The 19,657-nt window shown below is 42.1% G+C and overlaps 1 long non-coding RNA gene across 1 annotated transcript; it reads left to right on the forward strand.

Moving 5' to 3' along the window:
- The first annotated feature begins 3,596 nt into the window (after window positions 1–3,596).
- On the forward strand, window positions 3,597–4,905 carry LOC143707208 (uncharacterized). The gene is made up of 3 exons (XR_013193106.1): window positions 3,597–3,763; window positions 4,464–4,586; window positions 4,744–4,905. It is a non-coding gene; the product is annotated as an uncharacterized LOC143707208 (long non-coding RNA).
- Window positions 4,906–19,657: the final 14,752 nt, after the last annotated feature.

Consider the following 19,657-nt stretch of genomic DNA (forward strand, 5'->3'; position numbering starts at 1 on the left):
AGTTTATGTGAAAACCCTTCTCCTGGTCTGACCACTGGCCAAAGGCCGGTCTGCCCTCGAACAGTGCGCCCCAACCCGAGTTGGACGCGTCTGTCGAGATGACTTTACGATAAGAGATGGTTCCCATCATTACTCCCTGCTGGTACCAGTCGGACACTAACCAGGGCTGCAGAGCTGCTATGCAGGCCTGAGTCACTCTGATTTTCTGGCCGCCAGACACCCGGCGGGACACGCAAGCATTCAACCAGCGTTGGAGCGGGCGCACGCGCAGTAAGCCCAGCTGGAGCACCGCTGCAGCTGATGCCATACAGCCCAACATCCTTTGAAATGTTTTCAAAAGGAGAAAGCTGCCCTTCTGGAAAGATGCGGCTAGGTGGCGAACACGGCGCGCGCGCTGTGTCGATAAACGAGCCGTCATGGTCACCGAGTCCAGTGCTATTCCTAAAAAGGAAATTGACTGGCTGGGCAGTAATGAGCTCTTGGTCCAGTTGACCGTGAGACCCAAGCTTTCCAGATGACTGAGAAGCACTGTTCTGTGAGATAGCAGTTCTGTCTCTGACTGTGCCAATATCAGCCAATCGTCCAGATAGTTCATTATTCGCAGCCCCTGACTTCTCAGGGGGGCGAGCGCCGCGTCCATGCACTTTGTAAATGTACAGGGTGCCAGGGACAGGCCGAACGGCAGGACGGTGTAATGATATACCTGACCGTCGAAGGCGAATCTCAAAAATTGCCTGTGACGGGGTACTATCTGAATCTGAAAATAGGCATCCTTCAGATCTAGAGAAATAAACCAGTCCCTCGGGCGAACGTGCGCGAGGATTTTCCTGGTCGTAAGCATTTTGAACGGTCTTTTCGCAAGCACTTAGTTCAAATGTCTCAGATCTAGGATAGGTCTGAAGGCTCCGTCCTTCTTGGGTACGAGAAAATATCGGCTGTAAAAGCCTGACTCGCTCAGAGAAGGCGGTACCTTTTCTATAGCCCCTTTGCACAGCAGCTTTGCTATTTCTGCGTGAAGTAGGTGTGCTACTTCCGCATTCACTATCGTCGCGGTCCGGGCTTGAAAGCGCGGGGGACGGCGAATGAATTGAAGTGTATAGCCCTGCTTTATTGTGCTCAACACCCATTCTGAAATCCCTGGGATAGTTTCCCACGCAGCTATGTGAGCCGCTAGGGGGCGAATGGCCTCCGGGTTCAGACCGCCGCCATTTGCGGGCTTGTGAAACTGAACCGGAGCCGAAAGCGCGCTCTCGGTTCTGGGCAATGGCTGCTCGCTGAAAAGCCGAAACCGGCTGTTTTATGTGAGATGTCCCAATCATAAGGGATGGGGAACAGTCTTTTGTCATTTTTTTGACGCGCGAGCAGCGCTCCGGGCGGGAAAGCTTCCTGTAAGCGTGAGCGCGTGTGCGCGGGCACGAGACTTACAAGTGTATTTGATGCCCCGATCATAATGGATGGGGAGCGTTTTATTAATGCCCTGCGTTTTGTGATAACACTTAAACGCGCGGGCGGAGCCCGGGGGGAGGTTAGTGTTAGCAAGCGTGAACGCACTCAGGCGGGCACGAGACTTACATTCATAAGCTGCTTTCTTTTGTGAAACTGACCCAGAGCCGAAAGCGCGGCGCGCGCGCTCTCGGTTCTGGGCAATGGCTGCTCGCTGAAAACCAAGACCGGCTGATTTATGTGAGATGTCCCAATCATAAGGGATGGGGAACATTCTTTTTTTTTTTTTTTTTTTCACTTTTTGACGCGCGAGCAGCGCTCCGGGCTGAAAAGCTTCCTGTAAGCGTGAGCGCGTGTGCGCGGGCACGAGACTTACAAGTGTATTTGACGCCCCGATCATAATGGATGTGGAACGGGGACACGAGGGCGGGGTAGCTCTCTTGTAACGTAAAGAGAGCTAGCCGCGTGCTCGTACGTGTCCCTCGGCCTCATTCTCAGATGCGACGGCAGTGAGGCTCGTGAGCGGCAGCTGCGCGTCGGTGAGGAGAGGCGGGGGTCGTTGAAGGCTTCGAGTCGAGCCCGCAGGGTCGACAGCGGAAGCGCTTCACAGCCGGAAGTGCGAGGCGTCTTAAAAAAGACACTCGCTGCTCTTTTAGAATAGGATTTAGCAAGGTAGAGGATACGTCGCCGGATAGCGTAGCTCGCACGGATGGCTGAAGGTGGCGAAGACGGCCGGCTTCCTCAGCGCTCTCCTAAGCTGGCTGTCCGCTGTTCGACGGCGGCGGTGGCTTCTCTCAGATCCAGCGATGGGAAGAGCTCGCTGAAGAGACGAAAAATCAGGGAAGTCAGCCTACAGCCCCTAGTGTTATACGCTAAGCCACGCCCATTCTGGCGGGCTGTGACGCTATGAAGGCGCGGGCGCCCTTCATTGGGCGTGACGTCACGCCGGGCTCACTGGTAGGCTGCAGCAGTTGTCCGCAGGGCAGCCAATGAGCACGCTAGATGGCCTGCTCTAGGTCTGCTAGCTGCTGCACTGCGTTGACAAGGAATACAAAATTAAGGATAATTTTTTGGCTTCAGTATCTCGAGAAGATGAATCTTTCCCGTAGCGTAAGCTAAACTTACGCAATACGAGAGAACCTCTCGTAAGAGAACCACAAAACCTACCATGCTTTTACCTCAGCATTGGTAGTTTTAAAGTAATATTTGTTGTAAATGCATAGTAAGCACAACACTTACCATGCTTTTACCACAGTATTTGTAGTTTTAAAAGTAATATTTGTTGTAAATGCACAGTAACCACAAAACTTACCATGCTTTTACCTCAGTATTGGTAGTTTCAAAGTGATATTTGTTGTAAATGCATAGTAACCACTACACTTACCATGCTTTTACCTCAGTATTTGTAGTTTTAAAGTAATATTTGTTGTAAATGCACAGTAACCACAAAACATACCATGCTTTTACCTCAGTATTGGTAGTTTTAAAGTAATATTTGTTGTAAATGCATAGTAACCACAACACTTACCATGCTTTTACCACAGTATTTGCCGTTTTAATGTATCATTTGTTGTAAATGCACAGTAACCACAAAACCTACCATGCTTTTACCTCAGTATTGGTAGTTTTAAAGTAATATTTGTTGTAAATGCATAATAAGCACAACACTTACCATGCTTTTACCACAGTATTTGCCTTTTTAATGTATCATTTGTTGTAAATGCACAGTTACCACAAAACTTACCATGCTTTTACCTCAGTATTGGTCGTTTTAAAGTAATATTTGTTGTAAATGCATAGTAACCACAATACTTACCTTGCTTTTACCACAGTATTTGCAGTTTTAATGTGTCATTTGTTGTAAATGCACAGGAACCACAAAACTTACCATGCGTTTACCTCAGTATTGGTAGTTTTAAAGTAATATTTGTTGTAAATGCATAGTAACCACAACACTTACCATGCTTTTACCACAGTATTTGCAGTTTTAATGGGTCATTTGTTGTAAATGCACAGTAACAACAAAACTTACCATGCTTTTACCTCAGTATTGGTAGTTTTATAGTAATATTTTTTGTAAATGCATAGTAACTACAACACTTAACATGCTTTTAATGCCTAATAATTTAAAATCCAAAAATTGTAAGGTAAATCTGTAATTTTTCCTTTAAATAATCCTATATATTATACATAATGATATTTTATTTTCTCTTTTTTCAGCTGAAAAGACCAAAAGGGCCTTTCGGACTCAGTCAGCTGATTATTGTTTGAGGAGAAGTAAACGGGAGACGAAAAGCTACAAAGGCAAATATTCACAATGGTATGTATGTGTTGGTTTTAACTTGTAATCAAACATTTTATCAATCATTTGTTGTTTCTTAAACCTTGTCTTACAAAACCCATAGCCCAATCAGTACAAACATAGTCTCTAAGTCTTAATAATTCTCCAGATTTAACAAGTTCTCAAATTCATACGATGCACATACATATTTGTATACTCGTACATAATCCTGCAGCTTTTACTCCTAGTGCTGTCATTGGCTACTGCCTCAATTCCTGTACATATTTATCGCGATATTTGCAAATCAGTTGCAGATGCCTCACACACTGTCAGAAAGTTTATATTAATTGCATTATTTAAAATTATTACAAATTGGACCCTGTCTGTTGATGTTCCAATGATACATGATGTCTCTCCACACCTCATGACCTACCTCTGTCTGTTTGCAAGAGTGGAAAAGCTAATCTGACTTGTCACACGACATCAGATACTCAATTATTTTGTCATGATCAGATCAGTTACACTGCTGATAACTGTCCCGTTTGCATGTAAATCGTGTTATTTTTGCTTGCTATTAATGACATACTTTTAATCATGCCCACATATCAGTAAACTTATTACATAAATGCATTTAACATTTAATTATGCAACACTCTATGCAGAAATAAATCCTACTGTTATTTATAAACTTTCTACTTGCTTATAATGTAATAAAATTACCTTCCTTTCTGTCTTGCAGGATTACTTAGTCCTTTCTTTTAAGATCTCTACAACATCAAACTCAACAGCTCTTTAAAGAGCCGACCCTCACAAGATCTACTAGTGAGACGCAGCGAATCTTGCCGTGATCAGCCCTTCCCAGGTAAAGATCCTACAATATTTCAATCAGTATTTACTCATCAAATGCTCTCTCCTGAATCGTATGGTAAAATAACTTATTTATAACTGTCTTCATTTCTATGTTTTAAGAACAATAGTAATTGCAAATAGAGTAAGTAGAGACTTGTTTTGTTTTACAGCAGAGAAGGAAGACCAGTCCTTATATCAACGCAAGCTAATCGAATGAATCCTTTGTTTCGGTGAGGAAGGAACATCCGGTGCCCAAAGACAGAAAGGTGCGCGTGGCCATTGGTATGTCTTGTATTGAAACAATGCTGTAATATGTAGGCTAGTACATCATTTGATGTTGAAAATTTTACATTGTGCAGGTTATCACTTGGTTAATGACCAAGTAAAGCTCTTGAAACAGAAGAGTGTGTTGTCTTGAAAGAAATCAAGCATCACTGGCAAAGGCTCAAAGAGACCATGCCTTTCCAAAATATCTTTTAAAACAGGTTGCTGTTGATATGGGTAAAACAGTTTTTTTTTCAGTACTTAACTTATATTACAGGTGAAACCCGAAAAATTAGAATATCGTTCAAAAGTTCATTTATTTCAGAAAATGTAACTTATAAGGTGAAACTAATATATTATATAGACTCATTCATGACATGCAAAGTGAGATATGTCAAGCCTTTATTTGTTATAATTTTGATGATTATGGCTTACAGCTATGAAAACCTTTTCACAATATTCTAATTTTGGGGTTTTCATAGCTGTAAGCCATAATCATCCAAATTGTAACAAATAAAGACTTGAAATATCTCACTTTACATGTAATTAGTCTGTATAATATATTAGTTTCACCTTTTAAGTTGAATTACTGAAATAAAGTTTTGCACGATAAAAAAAATCGCTAAAAAATTTTTTTTGCACGATATTAACATTTTTCTAGTTTCACCTGTATGTGCTGCAATTTTATATATATGTATAATACTTCAATGTGTATAATATAATGTACTGACTACTGCTTTGTAAATTTAAATAAGGAACAGGCAACTCAGGCCCTTTTGCGTTCTCCTTTTTGAGGTGGAGAGTTTACATCAAACCCTAATTGAGCACATCTGAACATTTTAACCAAAGTCTCCAGGTTTACTTGTAGACATAGGCAGGAGGGTTCGAGGTTGGAGCTAAATCTACAGGACAGTGGACGCTGAGGGCCAGAGTAGCCCACCACTGCTTTAAATAACACCCAACAGAAGCTGACCTGACTGTCCATTAAACAACTTAATTTGAATTGTTTGTTTTACTTTACCAGGACTGGAGAACGCCTGACGATGGGATGTTGAGACTTCTTCCTCTGAGAAAAAGCTACACCACATCAGTGATCACATCATCTGTTCATCAGTTGTACTGTAGGGCACAACTGAACAAACTGTTTAGATGAGGAAGAAGAACATGAACACGATAGAGACGTACAGGGAAGAGCAAGAAACCAGTTTAGCTGTGATAATGAATCATTATTTTCCAACACAATATCAACACAATGTTTTCTGTATCATAGGTGACTGAATAGGATTCTCTGGCACTCAGTGGCTTCAGTGGCTTCAGCAGCTGTGAATGGTTTAATGTGATGTTAATGTATTTTTGAAGACCCATTTTTATTTATCTTGAATCTCATTTGCCTTTATGCTACTTTATCAACTTTATGCTGTGTCCTCCAATAAAGTATTGTTTAATAAAATATGGTGAATATTGTGTATTGAAAGTGGTGTTTGGTACAGTAAATGTAATATTTTATTTGAGAAATTTTAATTTCTTATGAGTTCATAATTTAAAAATAGGACATAAACATTTTTGATCTAGTTATTGATATTTGGGACAACAATGCACTAAAAGTTGCACATTCTTGCATGTTGTGAGAAGTATGCCAGTTTTCAGTGAAATAAAGGGAAGGTGTGTGAATAACAAGAGGCTGCAGTGGGTTATATTACTACAAACACTTCAATCATAATTGAAGATGATCCATGTTGATCATTCTAGTTCATCTACTGCATTTAGTATGAAATCATAGATATTACTGATGTCAGGCATATAAGAAGCAATCAGAGGGGGTGAAATAGAAATGTTGGCACTGTTTCTTTGTTGTATTACTAAATAGTTCATTATCCTTGTGTAATAGTAAAGTGTAAATATATAAATTGATTTTTGTTTACTGCCAACACTGGAAATTGGATAATGACAAGTTGTTGCAGGTTCATCCATTATATTTGTTGGTGTTCATGCAAAAAAAGTAAATACATATTAATTATTATTATTGTTATATATTACAGCATTTCTTTAAAATATTTCCATATCAGATGGTCTCACAATACCCATCAAAACCTTATACATGCATGATGTTAGAATAGAAAAGGGGGGAAAAGATAAAATAGTCTGGTATTTAAATGTGACTAAACAAAGTTTGTTGTCCATGATGAGGATAGATGTGTGTAGATTGCAATGCCCTTCCACCCTCAGTTTACTAAATGTTGGGCACAGTTTTCAGACATATATGGAAAGCTGGCATGAAGTTTTTTTTTAAAAGTGCTCACAGTAAAATATCACATTTCAGTCTGTCATAAAGGCAGTTTATGTCATAAAGGTTTGCACAATGAACATTTAGATATCCAGTTGTCCATTAAATATATTATTTATTTAAAATGCATTGTTTCATTGCTAAACGTTTTAAACTACATTACCCACATATCTCTGTCATTCTATCAATGCAACAGGAAACGTGGTGCTGTAGTTCATTGAGATGTGCAGAAATGCTAAGGGTTAGGGTTGGAATCTCGATAAAGGAGTATTTTCCCACAGCATAGAGACATTTTATATTTAACTTATTGTATAACTAACGTGATAATAACACTAAAACATACTTTGTAACATGAAGCGCCGTTCCCTTTCGAACGGTCACTTCGTATTGCATAGCTATACGCAGTGGGGAAACTCCTTTTCCTCGATTTACTGAAGCCTTTATGTAAAGCGCATTTGCAGCTGCACAGCTAGAACATGAGCGTCTGGCTCGCTCATAGGCTGCGCTGCGGCAACTGCACATCCAATGGCGCAGGCGCCTCTGACGTGCAACCAATGAGATCACTCTGCGTCATACACGTCAGAGCCCGCCAAGGGGGCGTGACCTCAGTCTATAATAGTCCCCGAATTCGCCATTATAGCAGATTTTACTCCTTCAGCGACAAACTACACGTCTCTGACCATTTATTGAGCCTTCGCCGTCGAACAAGCCTTCAGCCTGAGCGAGCTACAGTTCAGCAGACTACACATCTCAACCGTGTTTCTCCTGACGCCGTCTCTCCTGTGGCTATCCGGCGATATCCTTTTCAATATCTGTTTATTATGTGTTTATATCTGTATCAGGGTCACATGCTTCGCACCGATGTACAGAATTCATTAGCAAAAGGGGTGATAGAATTAGTCCCCCCTGTGCTAAAACATACGGGTTTTTACAGCCGCTATTTTCTAATTCCGAAAAATGACGGCGGCCTCAGACCCACTCTAGATCTGAGACATTTGAACAAAGCTCTCATGAGACGGCCGTTCAAAATGTTAGCTATCAGTTTCACAAGCACAACACATGGGTTCACGGTTCCCCTTCACTAGGCGGTCCCTCCCCTGTTGTAACACTGACTTCCCCACACGCAAATGCTTGTGCAGTCAGTCCAACATTCAATGTGTGCACAAATCACAATATATGGGTTCACGGTCCCCCTTCACTAGGTGGCCCCTCCCCCGTTGTAACACTGACTTCCCCACACGCAAATGCTTGTACAGTCAGTCCAATACTCAATGTGTGCACAAATCACAATATAAGGGTATCAGGTCCCCCTACGTTAGGCGACCAGCCCCAATCAGTGTGTCAAGCCCTAGCCACACGGGTTCTAGCCTGGCAAGCTATCCCCGATGTGTCGAGTTGGGTCATAAACACTATAAAGCGAGGTTACTCGCTCCAATTCGCTCGCAGACCCCCGGAATTTCAGGCGGTTCTCGAGACTTCGGTGAGAAGCAACGTGGGTCACGTGCTTCGCACCGAAGTACAAAATCTATTAGCAAAAGGGGCGATAGAATTATTCCCCCCCGCGCTAAAAAATATGGGTTTTTACAGCCGCTATTTTCTGATTCCGAAAAAAGACGGCGGTCTCAGACCCATTCTAGATTTGAGACATTTGAACAAAGCTCTCATGAGACGGCCGTTCAAATTGTTAACTATCAAACATATCCTCGCGCAAGTGCGCCCGGGGGATTGGTTTGTCACAATGGATCTGAAAGATGCTTACTTTCACATTCAAATAAATCCTCGTTACAGGCCATTCTTGAGATTCGCCTTCGAGGGCCGGGCTTATCAATACACCGTTCTGCCGATCAGTCTATCGTTGGCACCCCGTACATTCACGAAGTGTGTGGATGCAGCGCTTTCTCCTCTGAGATTTCAGGGAGTGCGCATGTTAAATTATCTCGACGACTGGCTGGTGCGGGCACAGTCGAGAATCGAGCTATTAGCTCACAGGGATTTGATTCTCGGCCATCTAAAATGCCTGGGTTTCACAATCAATGTTTCAAAAAGCAAACTAACCCCCAGCCAGAGCATGATCTTTCTGGGCACAGTTTTAGACTCGAGAGCTATGACAGCGTGACTCACACAGAGTGCGCGCTCTCGGTGCGAGCGCTTGCAGGCACTTTCAGATTGCGCGAGCGCGCGCCACTGAAGAAATTTCAGAAACTGCTTGGTCTCATGGCAGCAGCATCGCCAGTACTCCGCATGGGATTACTGCGCATGCGCCCGATGCAGCATTGGCTGAAACGCTGTGGGCCAACTCATGCATGGCAGTCAGGCAGCTTGCGCGTTATGGTGAATCACGGTTGTTTAAGAACCCTGATTCCCTGGCGGGCTCAGAACTGGCACCACGAGGGGGTGACAATGGGAACAATTTCCAGGAGGAAAGTGGTTCTTACAGATGCGTCCAACCTGGGTTGGGGAGCGCTGCACGAGGGCATGCCTGCATCCGGCCTCTGGTCGAGCACGGAGCAGAGCTTACATATCAACTGTCTGGAGATGAAAGCAGTTGGGTTGGCCCTGAAGGCATTTCTGTCGAACCTCAGAGGTCACTACGTCTTAGTCCGCACAGACAATACGTCAGTGGTGGCCTACATGAATCGCCAGGGGGGCATCAGGTCAGGGAACCTGCATGCGATGGCGAGAGACCTCCTCTATATGGGCACAAACCAACCTGAGCTCTCTGAGAGCAGTGCATATCCCGGGCGTCCAGAATGTGGGTGCGAATATGCTTTCATGGGACAACACTCCCCTCGGCGAGTGGTCCCTGAACCCACAGACGGTCAGTCTAATATGGAAGGTGTTTGGCGAGGCCGAAATCGACCTTTTCGCCTCGAGAATCAACACCCACTGCAAATTGTTCTTCTCGAAGAACAGGGACGCGCTGGCCCATGTCTGGCCCAACCGTCCCTTTTATGCCTTTCCCCCCCCCGTCTCGATGATTCCACAAGTCATCAAACGGGTCAGAGAGAGCGGGTGCCCAGTCCTTCTGGTGGCCCCTCTCTGGAAAACCAGATCGTGGTTCCCGGAACTAGTTCAGTTATCGGACACAATCCCATGGCCTGTCCCACTGAGGAAAGACCTCCTCACACAGGTGAACGGGACATTGTGGCATCCGAGACCCGATTTATGGGCCCTTCATGTTTGGCCCCTCAACGGGTACCCAAGGACCTTCCTGAGAAGGTTTTAAGCACTATATCTGAAGCCAGGGCCCCGTCGACTCGGCGCCTGTATGCTTCAAAATGGTCAGGTTTTTCCAGCTGGTGCTCGAAAAATCAGGCTGACCCAGAGTCATGTGTGATATCAGTGGTTCGCTCATTCTTACAGGAGCTGCTGGACGCGGGTTGCTCCCCGTCCACGCTCAAAGTGTATGTGGCAGCCATAGCAGCACATCATGTTCTGACGGCTGGCCAGTCACTGGGAAGAAACGACCTGGTCGTAAGATTCCTGAAAGGTGCGAGGAGAATGAACCCCTCCAGGCCTTCGTCTGTGCCGCCTCTGGACCTCTCCACGGTCCTGGGGGCTCTGAAAGGTCCGCCTTTCGAACCGCTCCAATCGGTTGATCTAAAAACCCTCTCGCTGAAGACCGCTCTCCTTATGGCGTTGGCATCTATCAAACGAGTGGGAGATCTGCAGGCGCTCTCTGTGAGCCCTGCATGTTTGGAGTTGGGTCCAGATGACTCCAGAGTCATCCTCAAGCCCAGACATGGTTACATTCCTAAAGTGCTCTCAACACTGTTCAGAGCACAGGTGGTGACATTATCAGCCCTCCCTCCTTCTGCAGAGGATGGAGAGGTTAATCTTCTCTGCCCTGTCTGAGCGCTGAGAATCTATCGGGAGCTTTCTGCGTCTTTTAGACAATCAGAACAGCTTTTTGTCTGCTTTGGTGGTAGATCCAAGGGGGATCCAGTCACTAAGCAAAGACTGTCTAGATGGATAGTGGATGCTATTTCTATGGCTTATACCGCAGCGGGTCAAGTTTGCCCTATAGGTATCAAGGCCCATACGACCAGAGGTATGTCTCGTCATGGGCTTGGTCATCTGGCATTCCCATTAGTGATATTTGTGATGCGGCCGGCTGGTCCTCGCCTTCCACATTTATGAGTTTCTATAATAGGGAAGTGCCTTCCCTGCAGGCGAAGGTGCTTTCGGTATGATTAAGACCCGTCGGTGGCTGGTCTTGTCATATATTACTGTGCGCTATCACATTCACATATATATATAAAACCCGCTGCTGGCTGGTTGTATTCATGCATAAACCCGCTGTTGCCGGTTATATTTACATATATATAAAACCCGCTTTGGCCGGTTATATGACATATATAAAACCCGCTTTTGCCGGTTATATTCCATACATATATAAAACCTGCTTTGGCCGGTTATAATTTCATATATAAACCCACTTGACTGGTTATATGTTCATATACCAATAACCCCGACAGTGTCTGGGTTCATTGGTGTAGTATGTTGGGTTATTTCTAACTGATGTGTACTATTTTAGACCTGACGGTGTCTGGTCTATTTATACATAATTATGCGGTTATGGCTTGTTCTGTATGCTCAGGGGCCTGAGTTGCAGTGGCAGCCAGTTACTCAGTGCGGCGTTTTGCATGGCGTCCCCACTGCGTATAGCTACGCAATACGAAGTGACCGTTCGAAAGGGAACTACTCGGTTACTCACGTAACCTCAGTTCCCTGAATTAGGGAACGAGTATTGCGTAGCCAGCCGCACTATAGTAACATGGCAAGTTGTCGCTTCAGTCGTTAAACCTGCTATAATGGCGAATTCGGGGACTATTATAGACTGAGGTCACGCCCCCTTGGCGGGCTCTGACGTGTATGACGCAGAGTGATCTCATTGGTTGCACGTCAGAGGCGCCTGCGCCATTGGATGTGCAGTTGCCGCAGCGCAGCCTATGAGCGAGCCAGACGCTCATGTTCTAGCTGTGCAGCTGCAAATGCGCTTTACATAAAGGCTTCAGTAAATCGAGGAAAAGGAGTTTCCCCACTGCGTATAGCTACGCAATACTCGTTCCCTAACTCAGGGAACTGAGGTTACTTGAGTAACCGAGTAGTTTTATATGGGTTAAAAGATAATCCAATCACACCAAGTTCTGCGATGCAGTCACAGCCAATGACAACGCAGCTGAACAGATGCGTCACACTTACTTGCCCATTTATGGTAAATGATGACAGATCTCTTCTGGTTCCGGCTGCAGGGATAGATTTAATATTTGGCCTGTTAAATATGTATTCCTTCTAATTAAATAATAAAACTCACATTTAAAAACAAAAGACTCCCGTGTGTGCTTACCATCCAAAAACGAGTTCACACGATCAATGACACAAATTAGTTTTTTTTTGATTATTTGACTCATGCATAAATGCATTTGAAAGAGAAACTTTTTTTCAAAGCAATGGCCTACAGCAGGAGTAGTTTTGCAGTATTTTAATTAAAGATAATTACATGTACTAAAGTGTTTCTAACATTTACAGAGTATATATAGTATATCAAAGGTATAAACTTCTTTATGCCATTCTCCACCATCTGAACTATTGGAATTCAAATAAATGTAACAAAAGCATAATGAATGCACACAATTTAGATTGTAAATACTGAATTCCAATATTTAATGTCAAACTGTTTAAAGACAAATGTAGTGCCAAAACTACTGCACAACTGTATAAATATCAGTTAATTATATACAAAAAAATAGCCAGATACAGAGGCAATCTATTACAGTTACACATATAGTAACATTTAAAAAAAATCACTATGATGAAGTTATATTTTTTACAAACCAAGAAATGAGACTTAACTTTGTTATGTGAAAATATATTTGTTTCTTCCTCCCTTTAAATAACAAATAGGCAGAAACTTAAGCACACCATTTTACATTCTCAACTATAGTTTTATATCCTTGTGATTAAACTTAAATCACAAGGAAAACTTAAAATAGTTAATGATTATAAATGTCACCAAGAAAATGTTTCTATAAAATACATTCACGGGTATATTACATTTACATTAACCAGGCAGTGATATAATGATACCATAGATGCAATTATGGTGGATATTTACTATAGTAACCACTGTAATACAAGGTTTAATGAAGCTAAATGCAAGACATTAAGTTCATCTAAATGTAAAGGTAACAAACTCACAGAATAATGTCCAGTTGTCAAGTGTCTCATTTCTGTAATACTCTTTCAGCACCAAACAGAATTCCATAAATATTTATTATTTTCAAAAGGTTTTCCTGAACACTCTCACTATCTTCAATTGTTCGGACAAACACCTGCTATATACACTTGCAGAAATATACATTTGACTATTGTCATGAAGTCGCTGCATGACTAGAACTAATGGATGTCAATGAATATGTCCTTTACCAAAACTCCTGATGAGCATGAAGCTTATTTGGTAAAGGCATTAGGCAGACATCAAGTACACATTCTACGCATGCCCAAACAACACCGCACAAAGACAGTAATGAAGTGGACACCACCAGGAGTATGCAGGAGACAGCGAAGACCAAGGAAGACATGGAGAATGTCAGTGTCCCATGGGAAGATGTGGAGAACTTGTCATGATTCTGCCATCTTGTCTTTGATTTCACTGGTCTTGTGGCAGGATCATGGCAGACCCATGTTTCATGTGCAGCACATGGCCATTTGTTTTGAGCCATGTGCTTGTGTTGTCTCGTTACGTTACCCCGCCCCCTTGTTATCCTCGTCTCGTCATTATTGTCTAGTCAGTTTCACCTGTCCTTGTCTAGTCAGCTTCACCTGTCATGTCATGATTAGTCTCCCTATTTTATCCCCTTGTGTTTCACTGTCTCTTGTCGGTTCATTGCCAAATGTTACTTGTGAGTATCCTGTGAAAGTCTTGTCTTTGAAAGTCATTGAAAGTCATTGAAAGTCTAGTCATTGTTAGTTTCTCTTGAAGTGTTGTTTGTTTTCTAGTGTTTTGTCAGTGTCGTTGTCTAGTTAGTCACCGTAGTCCTGTCTTGTTTTGCCCCCTCGTGGGCTTTGTTTTCCCGGTTATTTGTTTAATAAATCGTGTTGCCTTGACTACTGTCTGCTATTGGGTTCATCCTTCCTCACCCACATAACAGAACTAGTCCACGGATCGAATACGTTGGAGAACACTTGTTGCCCAATGTGCCCAGCACAGGACTTGATGATGATGTTGTGAGTTTATCCATAACTGTGGTATATTTTTCTGTAAAGAGATTGGATAATTAAATGTTAAATGCATTTATGTAATAAGTTTATTGATATGTGGGCATGATTAAAAGTATGTCATTAATAGCAAGCAAAAATAACATGATTTACATGCAAATGGGACAGTTATCAGCAGTGTAACTGATCTGAACATGACAAAATAATCGAGTATCTGATGTCGTGTGACAAGTCAGATTAGCTTTTCCACTCTTGCAAACAGACGGAGGTAGGTCATGAGGTGTGGAGAGACATCATGTATCATTGGAACATTAACAGACAGGGTCCAATTTGTAATAATTTTAAATAATACAATGCAATTAATATGAACTTTCTGACAGTGTGTGGGGCATCTGCAACTGATTTGCAAATATCGCGATAAATATGTACAGGAATTGAGGCAGTAGTCAATGAGAGCACTAGGAGTAAAAGCTGCAGGATTATGTACGAGTATACAAATGTATGTACATCGTATGAATTTGAGAACTTGTGAATTATTAAGACTTAGAGACTATGTTTGTACTGATTGGGCTATGGGTTTTGTAAGAAAAGGTTTAAGAAACAACAAATGACTGATAAAATGTTTGATTACAGGTTAAAACCAACACATACACACCTTTGTGAATATTTGCCTTTGTAGCTTTTCGTCTCCCGTTTACTTCTCCTCAAACAATAATCAGCTGACTGAGTCCGAAAGGCCCTTTTGGTCTTTTCAGATGAAAAAAGAGAAAATAAAATATCATTATGTATAATATATAGGATTATTTAAAGGAAAAATTACAGATTTACCTTTAAATTATTAGGCATTGAAAGCATGGTAAGTGTTGTGGTTACTATGCATTTACAACAAATATTACTATAAAACTACCAATACTGAGGTAAAAGCATTGTAAGTGTTGTGGATACTGTGCATTTACAACAAATTACACATTAAAACTGCAAATACTGTGGTAAAAGCATGGTAAGTGTTGTGGTTACTATGCATTTACAACAAATATTACTATAAAACTACCAATACTGAGGTAAAAACATGGTAAGTTTTGTGGTTACTGTGCATTTACAACAAATGACACATTAAAACTGCAAATACTGTGATAAAAGCATGGTAAGTGTTGTGGTTACTATGCATTACAACAAATATTACTTTAAAACTGCAAATACTGTGGTAAAAGCAAGGTAAGTATTGTGCTTACTATGCATTTACAACAAAAATTACTTTAAAACTACCAATACTGAGGTAAAAGCATGGTAGGTTTTGTGATTACTGTGCATGTACAACAAATGACACATTAAAACTGCAAATACTGTGATAAAAGCATGGTAAGTGTTGTGGTTACTATGCATTTACAACAAATATTACTATAAAACTACCAATACTGAGGTAAAAACATGGTAAGTGTTGTGGTTACTGTGCATTTACAACAAATGACACATTAAAACTGCAAATACTGTGATAAAAGCATGGTAAGGGTTGTAGTTACTATGCATTTACAACAAATATTACTTTAAAACTACCAATACTGTGGTAAAAGCATGGTAAGTTTTGTGGTTACTGTGCATTTACAACAAATGACACATTAAAACTGCAAATACTGTGGCAAATGCATGGTAAGTGTTGTGGTTACTATGCATTACAACAAATATTACTTTAAAACTACAATACTGTGGTAAAAGCATGGTAAGTTTTGTGGTTACTGTGCATTTACAACAAATGACACATTAAAACTGCAAATACTTTGGCAAAAGCATGATAAGTGTTGTGGTTACTGTGCATTTACAACAAATGACACATTAAAACTGCAAATACTGTGGTAAAAGCATGGTAAGTGTTGTGCTTACTGCGCTTCTACTACAAATACCACTTTGGAACTAATATCTACTTTGAACCTGACATGAATATATTATATTTCATAACTGATTGAAGGTCTAGGCCTAAGTTATAGCACGTCACGTGACAGACAGTGTTTAATCATGTTAGTTTAGTAATGTGTTTTGAATTAGAAACCAATGAAAAGCAAAGACTCCGTGGAGATGGCAGATATAATGCAGTTACTGAACATGAGAGAACTAATCTGATTAATATCGACAAACAGAAAAGACATTATAGCAAACATTATTTGGACAGCGTATTTACGACTACTTACCAACATCTGGCACACGTGACCTGATACCAAACATCGCGATGTGTTCGGAATGAGACTTCTTCGACGCTATTTCCTACTGATACAATTCGCGTCTGTTATTGCCGCCACAGGTTTCCCATTGAAAACAATGGATTTCCTAATGCGTCACAGAGTGACGCCAAGGGGCGCCTTCGGCGTCTGGGAAGTGACGCCTCGGGCGCTAGACCATGCTTCAGTTTTTAACGCCTTGGGAGTGAGAATGGGTTGAAATATAGCAAAAATTGCCATTCTCATGTAAGTGCCATATATTTTCCCGTATATGCACATAAATGTTAAATATATGTAAGACGTATATATGTATATATGTACTTATTTCAATGCATCAGTATCACATGCATGTATGTTTACATACAAGTATTAAATATGTGGGAAACAAATATGTATGTCACATATTTATACTTAATGTTGTCCATATATGTGAGAAACCAATACTATACTGTAATATATGCAGATATATGGTATCATATATGGATGAACTCAAATATTTTCTTCACATGTTTGGACACATAAATGTTCAAATATGTTGCAGGCATATATTGTGTTCTCAGATAAGTCAAATATATGTATAGATATATGTACATATATGTCCATATATTACATTTGTGTATGGGTGATGGAGGAGCAGGTTCAGATGGTGATGTCTCTTTGTCTCTTGACAGTTCATCTGAAAATGACTCTGAGAGTGATTCAGAGAGCCAAATCTCCTGGTACTGTGTATCTATACCAAGAGTTCATGCTTTCATTTTGCGTTCTCTTTATATGCAGAAATGACCTTTTATGTGCATCCATGCATGATACGCACTTTTTGTGTGCATATGATAAATTTAGAACATTTTGCAGACCAGATGCACGTAAAAGATTACTTTTGCATAAAATAGTAAAAACGTAAACCGTGCCAGGAGATCGTGTTGCATCTGCTACTGTATGGTATGTTGTATGGTATATCTTCCAGGTATGTTAGGCTAATTCTAGGCTGTTATCAATAGCTTACTTCAATGTTATGACGAAAAAGCCTCTATTATTATTATTATTATCATCATTGTTATTATGTCAGCTTATGCATATAGGCTAATTTAGCCCTGATAAGACTGATATTTCATGATATAAAACAAACTAATTAGGCTACAATTTCTTGGCGACAGTGCAAAATCCTAATACATTTTCAGATTCATTAGAATTTAAATTTCGTCTCCTGATGTTTTACCTATCCTAACATAACAGATCCATTTATTCATGGATTTTGATTCCAGTGATGGCTGCATAGGATTGTTTCCGATCCGTGTGACAATTTCCAATAATTTTTGTTTTGATAAAAGATAATGAAATCATATCCAAAATTCACAACATGTTTTTATCTACCGAACTATTGTGCTTCAATCCATGTTTGGCATTTAGACTTTCAAAAACAACAGCGGTGGAAAAACGTCTCAGGTTACGACTGTAACCCTAGTTCCCTGAGAAGGGAACGAGACGATGCGTCGATGACGCTTTGGGAACGCCTTTGCGTGACTGAGTCTGAAGCACTACTGTCAACTAGTCCAATGGAATGAATGAAGCGTCACGGGCGTGTGACGTCATGACCAGGAAGATATAAAAGCACATCCGGTGCAATGCTCGCGTTAGCTTATAGAGCCGAAGCAAAGTCGATCGCAGGGATGCAGGAAGTATGGCAGGGAGACCCATCGTCTCGTTCCCTTCTCAGGGAACTAGGGTTAAAGTCGTAACCTGAGACGTTCCGTTTCGAGGGAACTCGCGATGCGTCGATGACGCTTTGGGAACGATAATTCCCAATACGCCATAATTACAAAATGCCAGATGATAAAACTGTCGGCAAATTAAGTACAAAGCACCTGGGATCCTGGGGCAGCTTCCAGGTCCAGGCTATAAAACCTCACAAATGTTAGCGGCGAGGACCAACCCGCCGCATCACAAACCTCCTGAAGGGAAACTCCTGATAAGAGGGCTTTAGAGGCCGCCATACTTCGGGTAGAGTGAGCTCTGACCACCAAAGGACATGGTTGGCCAGAGGACTCATATGCAAGAAAAATAGCCTCTACTATCCACTACCGGTTGCCTTTTTAGAAGAAGGAAGACATTTCTTAGGTGAACCAAAACAGACAAACAACTGATCAGATCTCCTCCACGGGGCAGCGCTGTGGACATAAGTGTTCAGTTTTTCCTGGTCAGAAGATGTAAACGGAGGAGGACAGAATGCCTGCAGTACAATAGGCCTTGGAATATTGGTTGGCATCTTAGGGACGTAACCCTGCTTAGGGTATAAGAACGCCTTAACCATACCCGGTGCAAATTCCAAACAGGTGGGAGACACAGAAAGAGCCTGAAGGTCTCCGACTCTTTTTAGGGATGAAATGGCTTACAGAAAGATAGTCTTGAAAGTCAGAAATTTTGCTGAAACTAAATCTAGGGGCTCGAAGGGAGCCCCAGACAGGCCTTCCAAAACTATGGCCAGATCCCATGCCGGCACCCTAGTTCGAACTGCAGGCCTCAACCTCAAGGTGCCACGAAGGAAACGAATAATCAGGGGGTCTCGACCCAAAGATGTAATACCCACAGGGGCGTGGAAAGCCGCAATGGCCGTCACGTAAACCTTTAAGGTAGAATGACATAAACCTGACGTGAAACGAGACAGTTTGTCGTATGCTGAGACGCAAACAGATCCACTTCTGCTTGGCCGTAAAACTCCCAAATGAGCTTCACCGCCTCGGGGTCGAGTCTCCATTCCCCTGGCCTCAGCCCCTGCCTTGACAGGGTGTCTGCTCCTATATTCTGGTACTGCCCTCAGGGAGAGTATCTTCCCTAGGGACCACAAGAGGATCTGGTGCGCCAGTTTGCAGAGTGGACGCGAACGCAGACCCCCCTGTCGATTTAAATAAGAGACCACCGAAGTGTTGTCTGTACGGACGAGCACATGATGGCCCCTCAGGTCTGGGAGGAAATGTCTCAACGCATTGAAGACGGCCATCATCTCCAGGCAATTTATGTGCCAAGAGAGATGATGGTTCCCCCACAGACCCTGAGCTAAGCGGCCTTCCATTACCGCTCCCCAGCCGGTGAGAGAAGCGTAGGTCGAGA

This window comes from Siphateles boraxobius, unplaced genomic scaffold (assembly GCF_051911475.1).
Source record: "Siphateles boraxobius isolate OS27281-9 unplaced genomic scaffold, OSU_SipBor_1 41, whole genome shotgun sequence".
In the NCBI taxonomy this organism is placed as follows: Eukaryota; Metazoa; Chordata; class Actinopteri; order Cypriniformes; family Leuciscidae; genus Siphateles; species Siphateles boraxobius.